The sequence below is a fragment of the Malania oleifera genome, chromosome 4, assembly GCF_029873635.1.
Source record: "Malania oleifera isolate guangnan ecotype guangnan chromosome 4, ASM2987363v1, whole genome shotgun sequence".
In the NCBI taxonomy this organism is placed as follows: Eukaryota; Viridiplantae; Streptophyta; class Magnoliopsida; order Santalales; family Ximeniaceae; genus Malania; species Malania oleifera.
This window is the reverse complement of record NC_080420.1, coordinates 77,935,613-77,955,183: the sequence shown is the minus strand read 5'-3', so window position 1 is coordinate 77,955,183 and position 19,571 is coordinate 77,935,613. Positions and strand designations below refer to the sequence as shown.

General features: G+C 37.9%; 1 protein-coding gene across 4 annotated transcripts in view; it reads right to left on the bottom strand.

Moving 5' to 3' along the window:
• Positions 1–2,577, bottom strand: part of LOC131154194 (helicase-like transcription factor CHR28) — a 140,512-nt gene extending 137,935 nt beyond the window's left edge. For 2 of the 4 annotated variants that reach the window (XM_058106795.1, XM_058106799.1), the window contains exon 1: positions 2,302–2,548. The gene's annotated coding sequence lies outside the window, so the exon portion shown is untranslated. Of the gene's footprint in view, positions 1–2,301 lie in introns of all 4 variants that reach the window. The other 2 variants (XM_058106793.1, XM_058106794.1) reach the window with 2 other exon arrangements.
• Positions 2,578–19,571: the final 16,994 nt, after the last annotated feature.

The window sequence follows — 19,571 nt, the reverse complement described above, 5'->3', positions numbered from 1 at the left end:
TTTGGCCCCTCTTTGGTTACAGACAGACCTAGAGTGTCTTTGGGTGCCACTTAGATTGGATTTACAGCTTTCTTTTCAATTCCATGTCTGGTTCGTGTTCAGATTCTTCAAAGGCCTGTGACAACCTTCGAGTTCTGGGTGATACCGCATAGATAGTTGGTCTTCGATTGTAATCCCAATTGCTAGTGACAAGCCTTTAAGCTGCAATTGATGTCGTTTTCAATACTTGTCTATTTACTCTACTTTGATTTCAAGTTTGCAATTTAAATACCATGTCTTTAATTTCCTTGCATATTTACTTCTCTAATTGTGATGAAACCCTAGGGGATAGGATAGCATAGCTAAGGATTCAGTCACTTATACGTAATAGGTTACGGTTCTTGTAGGGTGTTCTCGTGCTCGCTGGATAGGGTACCCTGGTTCCCGATCGTGATCTGGACGATTGGTGCACCTTCGTAATCCTATGCCACTCGAATGCTTCACTTGATCGTTTAGCCTAATACGGATAGCTGACCGGACATAACTATCGCAAACGACAGCCTAAGTTGGATTCATGATTTGAGACTTGCATACTAGGAGTAGTGTTAATATAATTTACTTTCATTGCTTGTGTAGTTAATAGAAAACAACTCAAAAATATCACCTTTTTCCTTTTATGCAAAGTGTAGTAAATTAGGCTAGAATTGGTAAACAAATGCACTGAGTCCCAGAAGTTCAACACCCGACTCACTCCTTGTTCTACTGAACTTAGGCTTAGTTAGGTAATAAATATTATTTTTGATAGTTAAAGACCCAAGCCTTTGCGAACCTACAAGCTAGCTCTGGAGATGCCATCTAATATGGCCCTTTGGCAAGAGGCTTCACCCTTGTCACAACTCAATCCTCCACCACATTTTGAAGGCAAGTTGTGCGATAACTTATCTAGCATCACAACTTTTTACTCCTTTGAATAGTAGTATGCACCCGCTCTTGTCCTACATCTCCGTGTCCTACATCTCCGTCCACCACCAACAAGGCAAGATATGTCAGCTTGCCCCTTCTCAATCTCCTCTTGAGTTACATGGCTAAGAGGAACTTTGTGGCGTCCCCTTTATTCTCAATAGCTTGTACCATGCAAGGGTGATCTCCCATCAAACAAAGGGAACCAACAAACGGCAAAAGTACCACCTTAGTCTCCCTTGAGAATTCCATTCCATGTATCAATTGGAAATCATCCATCGATTCTAGAATTCGCATGTCTTACCTTACCCTAAATCAATTTCCCTAATTTTCCCCTACTTGTTTTTATTGTGCAAGTGATTTTAAGGGCTGTGTTTCCAGGATGTTAACCAAGACCAGGTGGCATTACTAAGATGATGCTAGTTTTTCTTTTTTGCCTTCATATATTCAAGGACTTCTTATTCTCCTTCATTACAGATGATTCTATTAGCTAATTTATTTCAATAAAGCTTCTTTTTCCATCAAAAAAAAAAAATTCCAATAAAACCAAAATTTTTTACTTTTGTTTACGTTGTTTTATTATGTACAATATATCTTCATCTTACAATTAGTGACTGAAGACTACTGAATAATAGTAAAAAAGAGTAGAGTACAAAGATAGCCAAGTAAGGGATACCACATCTTTAAAGAATACTGAGACAGCAGAACGGCTTTTAATGCATATGGATGAGAGATTTTAACCTACCAAAGTTGGAAATTACATAATAAGTTTGAAATGGGCTGTTTGGGATCCTTTAAGGTTAACAGCATTCCGTGATGGACATAATTCAGTTCCATGCACCGTATCTATAATTATTTGCCCACTTATATTGAAGTCCAAATAAAGATTGACCTTCAAAATTACTAAAGCTACAACAGTAAAAAAAACTCATTCGCCAAACACTCAAAAATCCACTTTTGCTGCCGTATTCTCTAAACCTTCTTCTGTAAACAAAAACGAGACCCAGGAATCACAATAATTTCATTATCTCAAACAAATAATCTCGAAAATAATAAATGAAATATTGAAATGTAAAATTCGTTGTCATAAATCCCCTAGTGCTAAGCGAAGGCATAACAAGAGCAGCCATTTTGCCTTAATAGAACCCCATCCCGATAGTTAAAACGGAAAAAGCAAAGTTAAAAACCCTCAACATTTGAAGAAAACGAGGTGATAGTCATAGGGGTGCAAGAAAAACTAGAAGTCCAACAGAGAGATACTCAGAAAACTACCAAGAGAGCATGCATTAGAGAAAAATGCGTAGAACAAGAGCAAAATTGGGAAATTAACAGCGCGCGTGAGAGGAGGGAAGAGAACACTACCAGAAACTGCTCTCCAATGGCCGATTGTCATTGCACCCGAAAACTTGAGATAGGGTTTCCAGTGACCGGCCTAGTGAGAAAGACGGACATCGCTGGAGACACAGAGAGATCCACGGAGAGTGTAACGGCGTTGTGTCACAGCGAACCAAAAGACGGGCCTGACGGTAGTTTTTTTTTCTGTGGGAGGAAAACAAAAAATTAAAGATCAGTTGAAGTTCTTCTTTTCAGGCAGTGTTTTGAATTATTGGCACTATGCTCGGGAAGTTTGTAGGAAGGGAATAGAAGAGAAATTTCTTCTATTAAATGCATTCTTATCCAGAAGAGAGTTTCACTTTTTAATTATATTTTGTTTAAATCTAAACAAATTTAAATATAAGAATTAAAAAACTAATTAAAATTTATTTTATTTTAATAATTTTGGTGGGAATGGAACAAGATGAAATGGATTCATTATCTTTTTATTTTAGAAAGTAAAACTCTTAAATAAAGATAATCAAGATCTTTTGATTACAAAATTGAAAAAAAAAAAAGTGATAAGCTTTAAATTTTATTTTATTTTTACATATTAAATGTGTAATAGAGAAACAAAAAAAAATACACTTAAACGGGTTATTCTTTTAAAAGGGATAATTAATTTTATTTTCTTTATTCATGTTTCTTTCTTGTTTCTTATATTAAACAAAATAATGTGGAGACTGTTGCCGCCAAAAATCGAATGGCTTTTGTGGATCATCCTTCGACCGCGATCACCTAAAAAGAACTAAATGTAGATGACTGGGAGGACCCCGGGGTGTACTTCGGAGGTTAACTCTAATGCCTAAGTTAGGAATTGTGGGAGGCTTTAGGTTGCAACAGTAATAGTAAAGTAAGAGTAATGATGAGATGATTACGTCCTCTTGGACTCCCCTTTTTATAGTGGTGGACGTTGACCCTCTTTCAATTCGACATTGATGAGCGCATTAATGTGCTTATGGGGATCATCAAATTTTAAGGTCATTAATGTGGAGGTTTTAATTACAATTTTATAATTATTTCTCCTTATGAATAAGCATATTGACTTTAGCATGTCGGCTATGCAAATGTGTTAATGGTGGTTTTGTAACTGTTTCCCCTCATGAATGAGTTTATTATTTTTGGGAATATCAGTTCCTCCCCCCCCCCCCCTTTAGTCTTGAATTTTTGAGACAGGTTTCTAAAATCCAAGTGTCAAGGTCTGTTATTCTTATCCAAGCTGATTTTTTTGGCTCAATTCGAATCGACTAATTCGATGCTCGGCTTAATCCAAGATGGGGTGTTTACTATTCGTCTCATCAATTGGGCACGTCTTTGGGGTCTCATGAGCGATGCTCATCTTATAGGCCATCGTTGGTGAGACGTGCTCACTCCTTCCTTACCTCATAAATTATGCTCGTTAATTGGGCATGTCTTCGAGGCCTCATGAGTAGTCCTCATTAGATGGGTCATTGCTAGTGAGTCGTGCTCACTTCTTCCTTACCTCATGAGTTGTGTTCATCAATTGGGCATGTCTTCAGGGCCTCATAAGTCATGCTCATTAGATTGGCCATTGTTGGTGAACCGTGCTCACTTATTCCTTGCCTCATTAGCTATGTTCATCAATTGGACATATCTTCGGGGCCTCATGAGCGATGCTCATCATATGGGCCATTGCTGGTGAGTCGTGCTCACTTCTTCCATACCTTATGAGTTGTGTTCATCACATGGGCCATTGTTGGTGAGTTGTGCTCACTTCTTCCTTGCCTCAGGAGTTGTGCTCATCAATGGGCTTCTCTTTGGGGCTTTATGAATTGTGCTCATCATAGAAGCCACTACTGGTGAGTCGTGTTCACTTCTTCCTTACCTCATGAGTTGTGCTCATTAATTCGGCACGTCTTCGGGGTCTCATAAGCAGTGCTTATCAGATGAGTCATTGCTGGTGAGTTGTGCACAACCTTAGGTTGAAGTTTCTAATATTTAAATTCTTGGAAGGGCGGTTATTGGTTGGAATTACTTCCCATGTGGAAGAATGATCTTTTCATGCTTGATATGGTCATATCATCTACTTCAAGGAATGCATTTGCAGCATCCAACTGGGTATTTTGCCGTTTCATGTTGTCAAACTCTCTAGTGTAGCATCCAATGGAACTGGATTTGTTCATCCCTAAAGTACTATGCTCATCAGATTCCATAGAACTTGGAATTTTGAACTTCACGACTTTTCAATTTTTATCTAAAGCGTTTAGGTATTTTTACAACTATGCTAGCTTTTAATTGCTCATTAGAAAAGTCATCTTGGGTTTCAGCACGAAGGTTGTCGTGAGAAGAACCTTCATCTGGCTGTCTTTCTTTTATGGTGGCATCATGCTAGTTAACTTCATTTGCTTCATTGTGTCATAGCCTTTTCCAATTTTGTCTGAGATCCTCAACTAGGAAAACTTACTTTGCATACCTTTTCCTTACTCAATCGAGGTCATCCCAGCATTCCTAGAATTGGTTCCATGAGTTTTGGTTATTAAGGTAACTATGCGATCTAGTGAAGCTTTCTTAGGTATAAATTTAGTTTCATTTCTTGTAGCCCCGACATAACATTCGTATATTTTCCTGTGTTGGGATAGGTGGCCTCCTATTGCTTGTCACACCATAAGCGTTGCCCTGGTTTCTGAAGCTTTTCCTTGTCTACACCCTTCAGAATCGCTACCATTATCATCAATAGAGAAGATTGTCACGAGGTTACTATTGACCCCTAATGGTACAAACCATCCAAGTGTGCTAGATTTCAATGGCACTCGATTCTTCTCAAAACCATTACAGTGGTATGGTTGTACCAATGCTTTGGAATGAACATCCACAGAACTTGCATGATTAATTGTGGAAATGTATTTTTTAGCTTTAAAGCCTCCAACCAACTAGCCATTGTAAATCCCTACCTTTGCACCTTGGGTTGGACCTTTCTATCTCTACTAAATATTCTCCACTTCTCTTGAGGCTTATCTGACTTTTGATGAAGGTAAATTTGAATTTTTTGGCACCCCTCTAGGGCAAGGGTCCCTTGTAAAATTTGTGTTTTTTCTTTGTTCATGTATGGCAATACCTTGTCTCCCAGCGCCATTGGCCTTTGAAGAACTAAAAATCCCATAATTAGATGTTGATGAATTGGAAGTTCCAGGTTGATATGGTTCTTGTGTAGAGACCTGAAAAATTATAGTAATTAAATAATAAAAGAAAGGATAGAAAATGATTTTTTAAAAAGGGGGATTCAGTAGGGTCTTGTCGACGAGTGCAAAGTGCTTGTCAACGAACAGGCTTCTTAGGCTCGTCGACGTGGACTCGTGTCTCATCGACGAGAACTTACTGAGAGGGGGTTTGAAGTAGCCTAAAGTTTGTCGATGAGGGTTACTAGTTCATCGACGAACTCCCTTCACAAACTCGTTAACGAGGTGACGTGTCTCGTCAACGAGTTGGCACTTTATAAATACATTAACCTCGAGATTTCCGCGTGAAATTTTGCATGAAATCCTCTCTCTCTCTAAACCTCATCTCCTCCACCTTCTCTCTTCATTTTCAGCTTCGATTCTCACTGGTTCGACGATCGAAAGCCGCCATGCTACTCCTGGAAAGATTCTTTACAAGTCTGCTGAAGTAGTTTGTTGGTTAGGCCAACTTAGGCACCATCCCAAATTCTAGGTAAGTTGGGTATTTTAAGTTTTATAAGGTATTTGGTGTCTATGGAATGAGGAAAATGCTTTAGATAGAATAATATTGAAGTTTTGTTGAGAAAAATGTAATTTCAGGGTGTTGAGTTGGCAACACCACAGGAGTAGGTTTGGTTAAGTTTGTAGACTTCTCAATAGTCAGGAAAGGAGATAAATTAAGTCAATATTTTTCATAAAATTATTTATTATTATACAGTATTTATTTTCATAAAAATATGTATGTTATAAAACTATGTTTGGGAATACTGCTATTGAACAAGGAAATGATTTTAACACATTTTATAAGGAAACATGATTTCAAAATAAATTATGAGTTTATAAGGCTACTTACATTTGTGTGGCATGAGTATAATATTTCCATGAAAATTATGTTATATTGAAATATTAAGATTTTTTTCAAGATAAACATGTTATAACAGTTTTCAGGAAAACCATAAAAATAGTACAAACACTATGGTTTTAAGAATATCATGTTAACAAGTGCAAGATTTTCATGTACAAGTACGTCATGTTATGCCGACATCGGTGTCATGATTTTTACGCTACGATATGATGGCATAAAATGCGAAATTATGCATGTTATGTCAATATTCAAGAAAATATTACCATGTCATTTTTTACCTTGAAATATGAAACTGCTATGTTTAATATCATGAAATGTATTATATGTTATCACAACTCGGATAGCTTAGTTTAGTTTCACGAAGCACGGTATCGTAACTGTATGTTCATGTTTACGTTAGTACTACCACACATCTTATGTAGAGTGTGGGAGATAGCAGTCGATGTGGTTTCATGGGAGTGTCGTAATTCCCCTGGTAGTCCGACATAGGTGGAATAGACCCATCGTACTTACACACCTATGTTTGACTTCGCATGGTCGGTCAGCCATTACTAGGTCCCGCATTCGAGCCGCACAACCCTGTCATGTGGGGGGTAAAACATGACAATAGCTAACTATCTATCTATCCTAGATGATAATTCAAGTATGATATGTTTATATAAAATGATTTTTCAGTACAGGAATTTAGTATGTTAAACTATGCTATGTTAAATCCTGTTTTATTCAAATATGATACAACTATTTATACCATATATGAATTATGTACTGTTTATATGTATATCACGAAAAATACTCATGTTGTCACACACTAGTATTAGTTTATCTCCTTTACTGAGAGGTGTCTCACCCCAGCCATACAAACATTTTAGGAAATCCAAGTAGAAGGGCGAACCGAGCTCCGCGGCAGTAGAGATTGGCCAAGCTACCCTGTTTGTAGGGTAAGTAGGTGAGCTAGGGCTAGAAGGATTTTTGGGTTATGATCCTAGGATACTTTTTGGTCTTTTTGGGATGTATGTATATGTATATGATAGATTTCGTAAAACTCTGGTATTGTGACTGGTTGGATGGTATGTATGTAATTTATGCTTTCGGCTGCATAGGTATTAGAGACGTAAGACAGGTATTTCCTCGGTACCCACGAGTCTGGGTTGATCATAATTAGTCTAGTTTATAAGCAGGTTTATAAGGTTATTATGTATGTTGTTATATATGAAATATATATATATATGGAAAAATAGGCAGGTCTTTACATCTTGACAAAGAATCTCATTAGAAAGTATTGAGTTTTGTAATGTAGGGGAATTGGTTTTGAGCCGCTTTGTATCTCTTGTTGAGAGGGAGCCATTCAAATCTGACAGCTATTGCTTTCCTTGGTTTAGGGACTGAGGCTCTAAATTTTCGGGTTCACCATAATTTTTTTTTTATCTTTTCTATGTCATTAGCCACATTACTGAAGTCAAACACTTGATCAAAATCGTCACTCAGGCATTAGCCAAATAGCCTTTGAGGATGTTCAAAATTCCATTGATAAGGTCATCCTTCTCCGACTGTACAGAGTGAGAAATTTTTACTTTCTCTATCAGAACTGGTGCAGCATGTACATCAGGAGAAGAAATGGACAACCAATGCTTTAGTACCACCACATTTATCTTTTGTAGACTTTTTGCAACCCTTTTTAGTGCTGTTAGCCTCAATAAAGTTGTCATTATCAATATCACTGGCCAATCCATGGTCAGAAAAGTCCAAATTAGCATATGACCGAGCACCATCAGGCAACTTAATGTTATCCATGGTTCTCATAAGTTTCAGAAAACATGGCAAAGAAGAAGCATCAACCTCTTTTAAAGCCAAAAAAATCTTTTTCCATTCATCTTCTGCAAGTATGCTACCCAAGTCACATGCCAAGCGCACCAATACAGCTACCATAATATTAATTGGATCCTACACATATATACTTTATGAAGAACATATAAAAGACATTATTGCCTTCGTGTCATTTCTTCACTAATTCGGGTCCAGCATTTGAAAAAATGTGTTCAAAGAACATGGCCTTTCATATCAAAAGTTTGAACTGCACACCCACAATGAATTGACCATATAATGTTGTGAAAACAATTTTGCTGGAGAATCGTGCAGCTCATATTTCGTAATTCTATCCTAGTCGACAAATTTACATTCCCAAATATCATCCTCCAAATGAGTAGAAACAAGCCCTTTCTTTTGAAGTTAGGCTCTTTAAATTAGAATCCAATGAAGGTGGCAATGACTCGTTCAATAATTCATCTTCCCCTTGAGAATTGTATGTCGATAAATTGTTTAATAGGGAATCAAAGTAGGAAAAGATAGGGTGATCATCCAGAAGAGAAAGAACAAGCTTAACCTTAATGTGATTCTCTAATGCTCTAAAACTGGTGGGGGATTCAACGTTAACCAAAACTTTAGGAATTGGAACCTTAAGCGAGACATGAATATCCTTGAGTTGGTTCACCAGAAGCAGAGATTGTTGGATATTCAAATTGACGCTCAGATTCTTACATTGATCGGTGGGTTTAGTGTGTGAATCGAAGCATAGTGGTCAGATAGTGGGATTATGAGAAAGGGCTCCCCAAGTGACTTGCCATTTTCTAGGGTTTCTAGAGATGCCAAGCTCTACGGACATTTTTCAAATTGTACCCTTGCTTCCCAGCGTAGTAGTCACTTAGAATTAACTACCCCTCACTTGAAGATATGGCCACTGTTGTGAGTATCGACTATGCATACATTGGATTTGTTTTGTGCTTTCAAATTTTCGGAGGGAGTTGTTCTTGGTGTCTAAAGGTAGCTTTTATGGATTAAATCCAGAAACAATGAAACATACATGCAGATCAATATAGTTCTTGAATGGAACCATTGGAAGATCCAATTAGCCAAGTTTATATTGGTAGTTCTAAAGTTGGAGTCTTGTAGGACACTGTCGACATTTTGAAACCAAGCCATTTCTGCATTTGGCTATGACTCCCTCAAAGATATTTCTTGTGTAATGAGAAAGTTGGTATTGTTCTCAAGATGCCATTAACATGAAACCTATCACCAATAACCCTAGGGTTCTAAGTCCATGCTTCAAAACTTTTATTTTATAAGGGAGAAGTGTTAGAATAAGAATGTTCTTGAACTGGAACCATGTTTGTACAAAATTTTCTTAAATTAAAATATGAAATTTGGAAAGCCCTACATGTGGCAATAGAAGATCGATTTGGTGGTGGACCTACTAATTATTGGGAATAAAGTGTACAAAAAATTATGAGAGCCTTACATGTATAACAATTCCTTCTATATAATTCTTTAAAACGGATGGAAGATCAATATCTTGTGATATGTTGTTGTCCATATAACCATACGAGCATAATGCATTGGGTGTATACATAGACAGGACCATGGGGCATCTTTGGAAAATTGCTCTAGTGTTTGGCCCATCTTCAGGACCAAAAACATCCCGAAATGTTGTTCTGCTGTGTTGCCGTTGGACACAATTTATAGATACAAACATTTGATTCTTTACACTTACTGTGAGATCAACACAGTTATAACCTAAATCCATTAGGGTTGGTGGTTGATTTTTGGCGTCTCGTACCTTGTTGTAAAGTGGTGACTCAGGGTTAGTGAACATGGCATGCAGTTGCATGTTAGGAGGTTAATCCCAATTCTAGAAGGACCACAAATAAAGTGGTACATTAATTAATTTTCCAAAATTTTCTCATAGAAGATGGAAACAATGGAAGGGTAAAAGAAGCCATGAGTTGAATTTGGATGTTAAGGCTTGCAAACCCAACTTGGGGATAAGCACCACAATAATAGGTGCATTGAACATTAGCTTGTTGCTTAAAGTTGCACAATTCATCTTAAGAGAAACCTTTCATGAGTTTAATGGCTTGGCAAAACTTCACAAGCCTTTATAACTTTTATATAGATGCGAGGCATTGACATGGAGTCTGATAATTTTACTTGTCATTTTCATCTGAAAGCCTTTTCGGCTAAACCTTCACTTCGAACAACTGATATGATATAACCATATTGAGAAATTTGGATTTGTTTAGATGTATTTGTGCCCAATTCGCTAATTGGTACATACTCTAAGTGTGGTCCGATAGGAATCATTGCAGTAAAGAAGTTGTTTATAGCAATGCCGAAGCAGGATATAGTTTCTTGGAATTCGATGATCAGCATATTCATAAAGGTGGGTGAGTTGGCGAAGGCTCGCCATTTGTTTGACGAAATGTTTGAGAGAGATATGGTGAGTTGGAACCTAATATTGGATAGGTATGCAAAGGCTGGAGAAATGGACATGACATTTAAACTATTTAAGAAGATTCCTAAGAGGAACTTTTTATCATGGTCAATGATGGTTTCGGGTTACAGTAAAGCTGGGGACATGAGTTCTAGGTTTTTTTGAATATGTTGAGGGATTTTACCAGAACAACATGGAAGAAGTCATCAAATTCTCTTAAACCCATCACAAGGAAAAATACAAAGTATATAATCTATGCTCTAAGAGGCTATACGATGCATCATTATTTGAAGGAAAGCTAACTCGTTTCCCATTTGATGATGTTAGCTTTACTGTGATGTCAAGAGGGGGGGTGAATTGGTTTTTTTAAAATTTAACCCCTAGGTATTCCTCCTAACAGCAGTATGTTCACAACCCTATGATCAATCTAGTGCAAATAATATAAATATACCAAAAATTAAATAAAGCAGTTTAATCAATCACACAAATACTAGAAAACAGTAAAGAGAAGGTGACACGCAGATATGTTATCGAGGTTCATCCAACTACCTACGTCCCCGCCTTGGCTAACTAGAACAAGGATTACCACAATAACTTGCTCACTTAAATGGGTGGAGTGACACCTATACAAACCAGGTCAATTAGCACAGGACTGACCTCAACCTTTACACCAATCCTTACCGAACTGGATTACCACCCCCTCAGGCCACGCCTGGAATCACTTAGATATACAGTCAAATGGTACAATATAAAAGTGCTTTCACGTAAATCAGATTTGTACCCAAATTCGTTCAATCACATACAACACAGATGATTTAAAATGTAAGCTCAGTTTGGTCTAAATATTCCAACTCTCAGATATATTTTTTATCAGTGTAATGCGTACGTGAGAGTGTCAACAAGCAATCTTCGTATTTCAATATGTTCTCAATCAAGATGCTCAAACAAAGATATCATGCAAGTTTCAAATATTCCAAATAACAGAATATGTCAATCACTTCAACTAGTGTATATGCTTGGTTTGCAAAAGCTAAGCAATCTTTGTATTCAGCAAATGATATATACTTGAGTAAATATTGTCACAAAGATTAATATAACAAACACAAATATCCTTTCACAAATATATCAATATAGATTTCACAAGATATTTGAGTAAGTTAGAAAATTGTTTTTGCAAGCCAAAAACAAATACAAGCTTCCTAAGATATTGCAATACTCATAAGCTTAGTAAAGTCTTCTTAGGATAGGCTTATGAGAAAAGCCCCCTAAGAATACTTAGGTAATGCTCTCGAGAAAATTGATTCAAGCAATCAAAGAATGAGAGAGCAAACCTCTAAACAATAACACTCAATACACTTACAAATGATACAAAGAGATGAAAAAGGTAAGTTTGAGTGGATTTGGAAAGAGTATGAGAAGTAGGATGTATTTTGCTTGAGAGAGAATTTTTGGATTTTAGATTGCTAATCAACTCACTAATTTTCCCAAATGGAGGGGTATATATAGACATCCCATGATTTTTGATCGTTGGGGACCTATTAGGAATTGTTAAAAAAGTTTAATGACATTTTAAACATTTTAACCCTGTTTAAAAATATTAACTGCGGTAAAAAATGAGGTGCAACCTCAGAGGTCCGGTTGACCAAAACAAGTTTGGTCAACCAAGACTTATATGATTTTGTCGACCAGGGCATTTTTGAACTGAATGGTCGGTCGACCGAAAATACCTTTCCAAAGACGATTTTCTATTTTATCGAGGTTCGGTCAACCGTGCCATTTTGAACTGGCTGGTTCGGTTGACCAAACCGTTGGGATTTTTTCCGAGGACCCTTGGTCGACCAGGTAGTTGGAGTTTATTTTTGTCTCGGTCGACTAGATGGTCAAACATTTGACCCTAGGGGGTTTTAGTCGACCAGAAGTTTTGAACTGCAATGGTTCGGTCGACCAGGGCCTTGGTCAACTGCTGACCCAGGCCTGTTTCGGTCGACCAGGGCAAATGAACTGCCTTGGCCAGTCGATCGAAAGTGCACAATGTGTGCAGTTCGGTCCTGTTATGCATCACATAAACCGTAACCAAGTGCCTATCAAACATAGGTGCAAATGTGTATGTCCTAGGGTCATTTAAGTCCAATTAAAGATACCAAAAAAGTCCGGTGTCGGTCGACCGAAGGGAAAACCCTAAGGTCTTTCTACGATCACTTTCAGTTCGTATTTGGTTTGAGCTTACATAATAAACCATGCATGTGTTGTGTGTGCTTATTACAAACCAAATATCCTAATTACTATTACAGACCAATTTCCCCACTAAATATATATTACAACTAAAAAACATGAACTGGTATTCAAGTCTTAAGCTTTCACGTGCCATCAATGTTTCTGCTAATATAGACCTGCACATGAACTAGATATTCATTAAATACATGAGTATCTGTCATTATCAAAACCAGGCGTGACCTATAAGGTCAACAGATGATCATAATTACCATCTCATTTAACTCATAATATCTTTATGTCAAAGTGCATACTCATTGGTAGGCTAGCCAAAGGCTTGGATCCTTAACTACCAAACATAAAATTTATAAAACCTAACTACTCCCAAGTTCTATAGAAAGTGAGAAAGTCGGGTATCGATCCACAGGGACTTAAGTGCAGTTATGAACTGCTTCCAATCTAGTTTGCTTAAGTTATGTGTAAAAGAAAGTAAAAAGAAGAGATTTTGATTGGGTTTTCTAACAATCCTACTGAAAGCATGTAAAGTCTATACTAACTTTACTCCTACAAAGCAGTGCTTAATTCATAAATCATACTTAGGATGCCATGTGCGTAAACTACGTTCGGTGCTATCTGTATTAGGCTAGACAGTGAAAGGAACCATTTGAGGGCATAGTGTAACAAGGGTGCACTAATAGTTCGGAGCACGATTGGGAACCGAAATATACCCTATCTCAATGACCACGCAAAACCTTTTTAGTATCCGTAGCCTACTACGTATATTTGACTGAATCGGTAGTAGTGTTGTCCTATCTTTAAGACTTCATCACAATCCCAGCGGTAAAGGTGCATGAAAGTAAGTCAAAGCATGTAAGGGAAAGCATTTAAATCAAAGCAAGTAAATGAAAAGCATGTAAAAGATCATTCTATTGCAATCAAAGCGCTTGCCACTAACACCAGAAAATACAATTGAAGACCAGTAAAGTAGTAAATCTAATCTAAGTTCTAATCTACTTTGGCTCTCAATGACGTCTTCAATCTATCACTAACCTAAGAGAGGCCAAAAAGGAACCCTAAGAACATCTTCGAAGCTACTATTTATACCCATTAGGGCGTACAAGGTTTGAATTTCAAAATAGGAAAGTTTACAGCAAATCTCGCGCAGAAGATCGTTGCTGTTGACCAAGTCGCACCCCTGTTTTCCCTTCGTTGTGCCCTGGTCAAGGTTCGCGTGAAATCAACAATTCAACTTAAGATCTTCTCGACCTAGTCGCACCATTGGGTCTTTATGGTCAAGTTGATGGTCGAGACTTGCAAGATCTCGAATTTCAGGAAATCTCAGGAACTCGACTTGGTCGCCCTTTATGGTTCCTGTTAGCTTTGGTGCAATCCCAAGAGGGGGGTGAATTGGAGATTTAAAAAATTTTCTCCTTGGTTAAACTAATCTAGCAACAGTATAATGCCACCTAGGAGAAGTCCAAGTATATATGAAATTGTAGATACAATATATTAAACAATTTTCAGTACATGCACCACAATTTCAATATTTCTCAACCAGATACAATGTAGTGTCAATCAGATATGCAGTATATTCAACAGGGAAATTAAATCAAGCACAAAACATGATATAATGTAGGAAATGTAAAAGTAACACCGAATATGATATTAGGGTTCGACCAATCCTGCTTACGTCCCCGCCTTGGCTCACCAGTACAAGGATTACACTATGGGCTCACTTAACGGGTGAAGCGACACCTAAATACAATAAGGTCAATTAGCACAGGGCTAACCTCAACCTTTACAAACAATCCTTTTGGGCTGAATTACCGCCCCCTCAGGCCACACTTGGAATACAATCAATGAATATGAAATTTTGCATACAATTTTAAGTGCTTCTACACAAGCATATATGTACTACAGTACAGTCTAGATAAATATGCACTCACAGATGATATCGATTTAATGCTCAGGTGAGATCCAAAATGTAAACTCTCTAAGATGTGTGAGTGTATGTATATGTGAGAGTTCAACCTTTGATTCAAGATAAGATATTCAACACACAAATAATCAAAGAAAGGTTAACACAATCCAAATCAAATATCTCAAGAATATTCTAAATGTAAAGTATAATAGATATTTTGGATTGAAGCTTGCAAAAACAATATCAAAGATTATATGCAAGCTTTCAAGTCTTGCAATTTGAATGTCAAGACGAGCAAGCTAAAAACAAAATCTTCCCAATCAGATATTTATATATGAAATATCATAGGAAAGATTAAACAAGCAAGAACTCTCAAAAATAGATTTTCAAGTAAGTACGAATATGTGAGTGTTTCTGCCAAGGAAATGATTTGAAGTGATGCACAATAACTTAATCAAATCTCCCTACACTGTGCAATTGATTTGCAAGTTAGCAATTGATTTGTAAGTTAGGGGAACAATAAAGAAGAGCTCTCTTTGTTAAAAATGATTTTGCTAATAAGGTGTAAGAGAGTATGAACAATTTTTGCTTGAAAAATGGAGTATAAGCAAATAGAAGTGTAAGAAATTGAGAGAATATTGTGCTATTCTATTTGCTAATCTATTACTAATTGAGGAAAATGAGAAGGTATAACTAGTTTCTCCTCAAAAAGTAACCCTTGGGACTCAATAGGGATTATTAAAATTGTTTTAAACCAGTTTAACCCAAATAATCCCGTGTTACTGCAGTTAAATTATTTCAACCCAAGAGTTTCGGGTGCCCAAGGAATAGGTTCAGTCGCCCGAACACTCACAACAAGAAAAGGCAATTTGAAGTTCGGGTGCCTGAAATAAGTTTGGTTTGCTGAACCGAGGCGATTTTCCAAAAGACCGCGATTCGGTTGCCCGGTCTAAAGTTTGGTTTGCCGAACTCATGTGTTCGGTCGCCTGAGGCTATTTTGGACGTGAAGTTCTAGCTGCCTAGTTGGTGGGAAAAAGTAAAATTAGGGTTTGATCACTCGTAGATGATACGTTCAAAAATGTTCGGTCACCCAAAACCAAAGTCAACATTTTGACTCAGCATGGCTTCGGTTGCCTGAGGTGTTTTGAACACCCGGGGTTCAGTCGCCCGAAACTTCACAGGATCAGACTTATAGAGTCAACAGTTCCCCTTATCGAGTTGTCGGTCGAGACTCTTGGTATCTTTAGCTCAATTAGCTTCATTGTCTCGACCTAGTTGCCCTTGAGGGTCACTTGGTCGATCACTTGGTCAAAACTTGTAGCATTTCGTCTTCAGTATAAACCTTGGAGTCTGCAGCTTGTGATCTGGTCGCCCCTTATGTTGTTGGTAACACCACTTGGTCGAACAATATCTTCTTCTCTTCTAATGATCTAAGGCTTTAGGGACTTGGATGAGCATCTGACTTAGGCTTTGTGCAGTCTAATTTTCCCTTGGCTTCTCATAATGCTTAACTCCTTGGTTTTAACATGTTTTTCCTGAAATAGGAATAAACCTTGCATAACTTCGAACTATGTTAATAAAGGGTTACATATAAAATAAATGATGATAAACAAAGGTAATTGAGGGCCTAAAATAGTGCATTTCAGGGACTCATCACAGCCCCCAACTTACACTTTGTTAGTCCTCAAGTAAAGCAAAAACTTAGAAAACTAAGAAAACTAAGAAAATTTTATCTACTTCCTCTTTCGCAGGAAACACGGTTGCATTTATAGTATGCAACAAGGCTTTAAACCCCTAAGTTGATCCTAGTGGACGAGTTGTAGTCTCGTGAGGGTTTTTAGGGCGGTACCCACAAATACTGATGTTAGTAAACATCAGGTAATATATGATGCAACACAGTTATGCCATTTTACATACAAGAATATAACCTAATTACACACAGGCTCTTTCATCCATAACTTTATTATATAAACAACTCTAAAGCAAATCACTCATACGAGTTCCAACATTGTCTAGTCATCAAGAAAAACACAACTCATGGAGAATCAATCCAACAATTGCAATTCAGAGTTAATATTATCTTGTAAATTCAAGTATGGATAGGCCACATCCAAGGCACGTGTAAGGTGCACGATCTATCTCACTCAGGATACCCTTGGACACCTATAGGACGGTCGTCTTGACTCAGCCTCACTAGTATATCCTCAAAAACCAAGCTTGAATACAACTGATGCATCAGACAGTTGAAGAGTCTTCATACATGTAAGAACATATTAGTTGTGTCCCTAGCTTGATTTTTTTATATTTAAAGCAGGTAACTATATGTTTTTTATTTCTTTTTCTTTCTTCTACTCATTCTTTTATGCATTTTCTTTCATGGTTAGCTAGGACAATTTTCATAACTTTGATGTCATCTTCATACCTCCAAAAGGAAATTAAGCTTGAAAGGAAGTCCATGGAATAAGTCTATCTCTAGGGGCGGCTCAATTTTCATATATTGAGGAGGCTACAAGACTTAGGTTTATATCTCCCCACTAGACATCACCTCTAGGCTAGCAAATGCAAGAACCGAGACTAGCAGGTAAAGAAAATCCTGAAAAAGAAAGGAAAAAAAAAAGTTGAGTTTTGTAAACTTAGAGTTTGACGTCAACCACTCAAGAAATAAACGAAAGGCTCAACAGTATCTCACAAGGTATCATAGTCACCACGGTTGTTCTCTCAATGCTCTCAAGGAACCCTAAGTGCTACAAATCACGTGTAAGTGCATTTTTAGCCTTATGAAATACCATGTGAATACAAGAGTTTACATAACTATATTAACACAAACGAATCACTAGTCAACCCACATGGAGTAGCATATCAGTATATAGGGTATACTAGTTTAAATCATGCACAAATAACTCACTACTTCGTTAGTGAGCATGGCAAGGTCATATAATTGATAAGCCTATATATGTAACATGTGGGTAATATGAGAGTGTGTAAATAGTATGAACAATGTTAACATATCATGAAAAAGATTATGTTTACTAAATTTTTTTTAAAAAATTATCATTTGTGCTTAAAATGTGCCATGTAGTGTTCCTTGTTTTCCTACCCTACCCCCAACTTAAAACTTCAGTTCCCTCATTGAAGTGTGGAAAGAAAGAACCTAGAAGGCATAGGAGAGGAAACACTGCATGGTGCAATGAAATCACTCAGTGTACCTGCATATTTAAGAAGCATAACATCTAAAAAGAGTAAGCACGCAATAATACACTAAAGCACAAAAGAAAGTAGACTCAAAGCACCATGTAAATTCCTTAATTTTGGAGGTAGCACAATGTATATTCAAGCATTATGAGTAGTAGTATTGCCAACAAAAGCATGGTGATTGATATAATAGAGAAAATATAAGTAGAAGAAAAGACAAGAAAAGAAAAACAAAAGTGTGCCTCAGCAGCACAATACATACATAGAGTGTACAAAAATGGGTCCCAAAGACTAGTCCTCTCATAGTCAAAATTTGAATCGAAGACAGGGTAAAGGTTATCAGGTGAATTGCTAGGATAGAAGGAGTTGGCTACTGCCGCGACGATCGTCCAGAGCATATCCACCATCGCATTACAGATCACTGGAATTAGGGTGGGAAGTGGCACAAATGACGGGGGTTGGCATTGTAGCACACGAGGGCAGCGTAACTTTTGGCATCGCCCATGGAGTTCTCCCCACCTCTCCTGCACTCCTAAAGCCGAGTGCCCTTTTACTGGTGATTCACTACGCTGCGGGCCTCGAGGCTGTTGGCACTGAACATATGGGGACTGACCTAACTACTTATTAGTCGAAGAACCGGATTGTAATCTCATCATTCAACTAGGAAAAGAAAAGATCCAAACCTAGAACTCCGAGTAGCTCATCGAACAAAGAAGGGGTTACCGGAGCAAAATATGGTAGTTTGAGGGTGATCAGAGGCTTGTCGGGGCTCAGGTGGAGGTGGGTGAAGCTTAGGTGACCGGGTGAAGGGAAGGGGCGACAAAGATCGACCAAGAAAATATAAAGGCGGGAGTGGAAGAGTCGTGTGTGAAATAAGGTTTTTAAATGACTTTCACAATTGCAACCAAGTCACCCTAGCTTTCGTGCTGGTCGTGCTTGGTCACACCCCTCGACTCAAACAGGGACATTGACGCTTGATGAAGTCATGTCTAGCCTGGTGTTGGTCACGAACATGGTCGACTCTCTCAACAATTTTCAGGTCCAAAGAAATTTAGAGTCTCGACTGGGTCACGATAACGGAGTGATGGTCGTGTCCCTGGTTGAACTTCTCAGTACCTTGGAAGTTTAGAGGACTTTCAAGGTGTCGACGAGTTCACACTTGTGCGTGCTGGTCACGTCATAGTCGCACCCCTAACTACCTACAACCTAACCTATGGACTCTAGCTGCTATCTACACTACTATGTGCACCCTAAGGACTCAAGAGGAAAATAAAAATACTCGGTTTGCCTCCTAGAAGCGCTAAGTATACGGTCTTCAGCCAGACGCACCTAAGCTCATTTCAAACTCACCCTAGTTCAAAGTCAACAGTGCCTTCCCTCATTTCCTCATCACACCCTATTTTACATACCCCCAACTTTCCCTCTATACTGGAGATCGAATCATGAATTGCAAGAACTTACTCATAAGGGTCTTCCAGGTCAGATTTAGAGGGGCTCTCGGGCTGAAGAAAATCCTCTAAGGGGTCCCTCCACATAACTGAGGGAGCCACGTCCTCGATATCTCTATCGATTATGTCAATGCCCACATCTTGGATGACTTAAGGTGGATGTTGGGAAGCATGGAATACG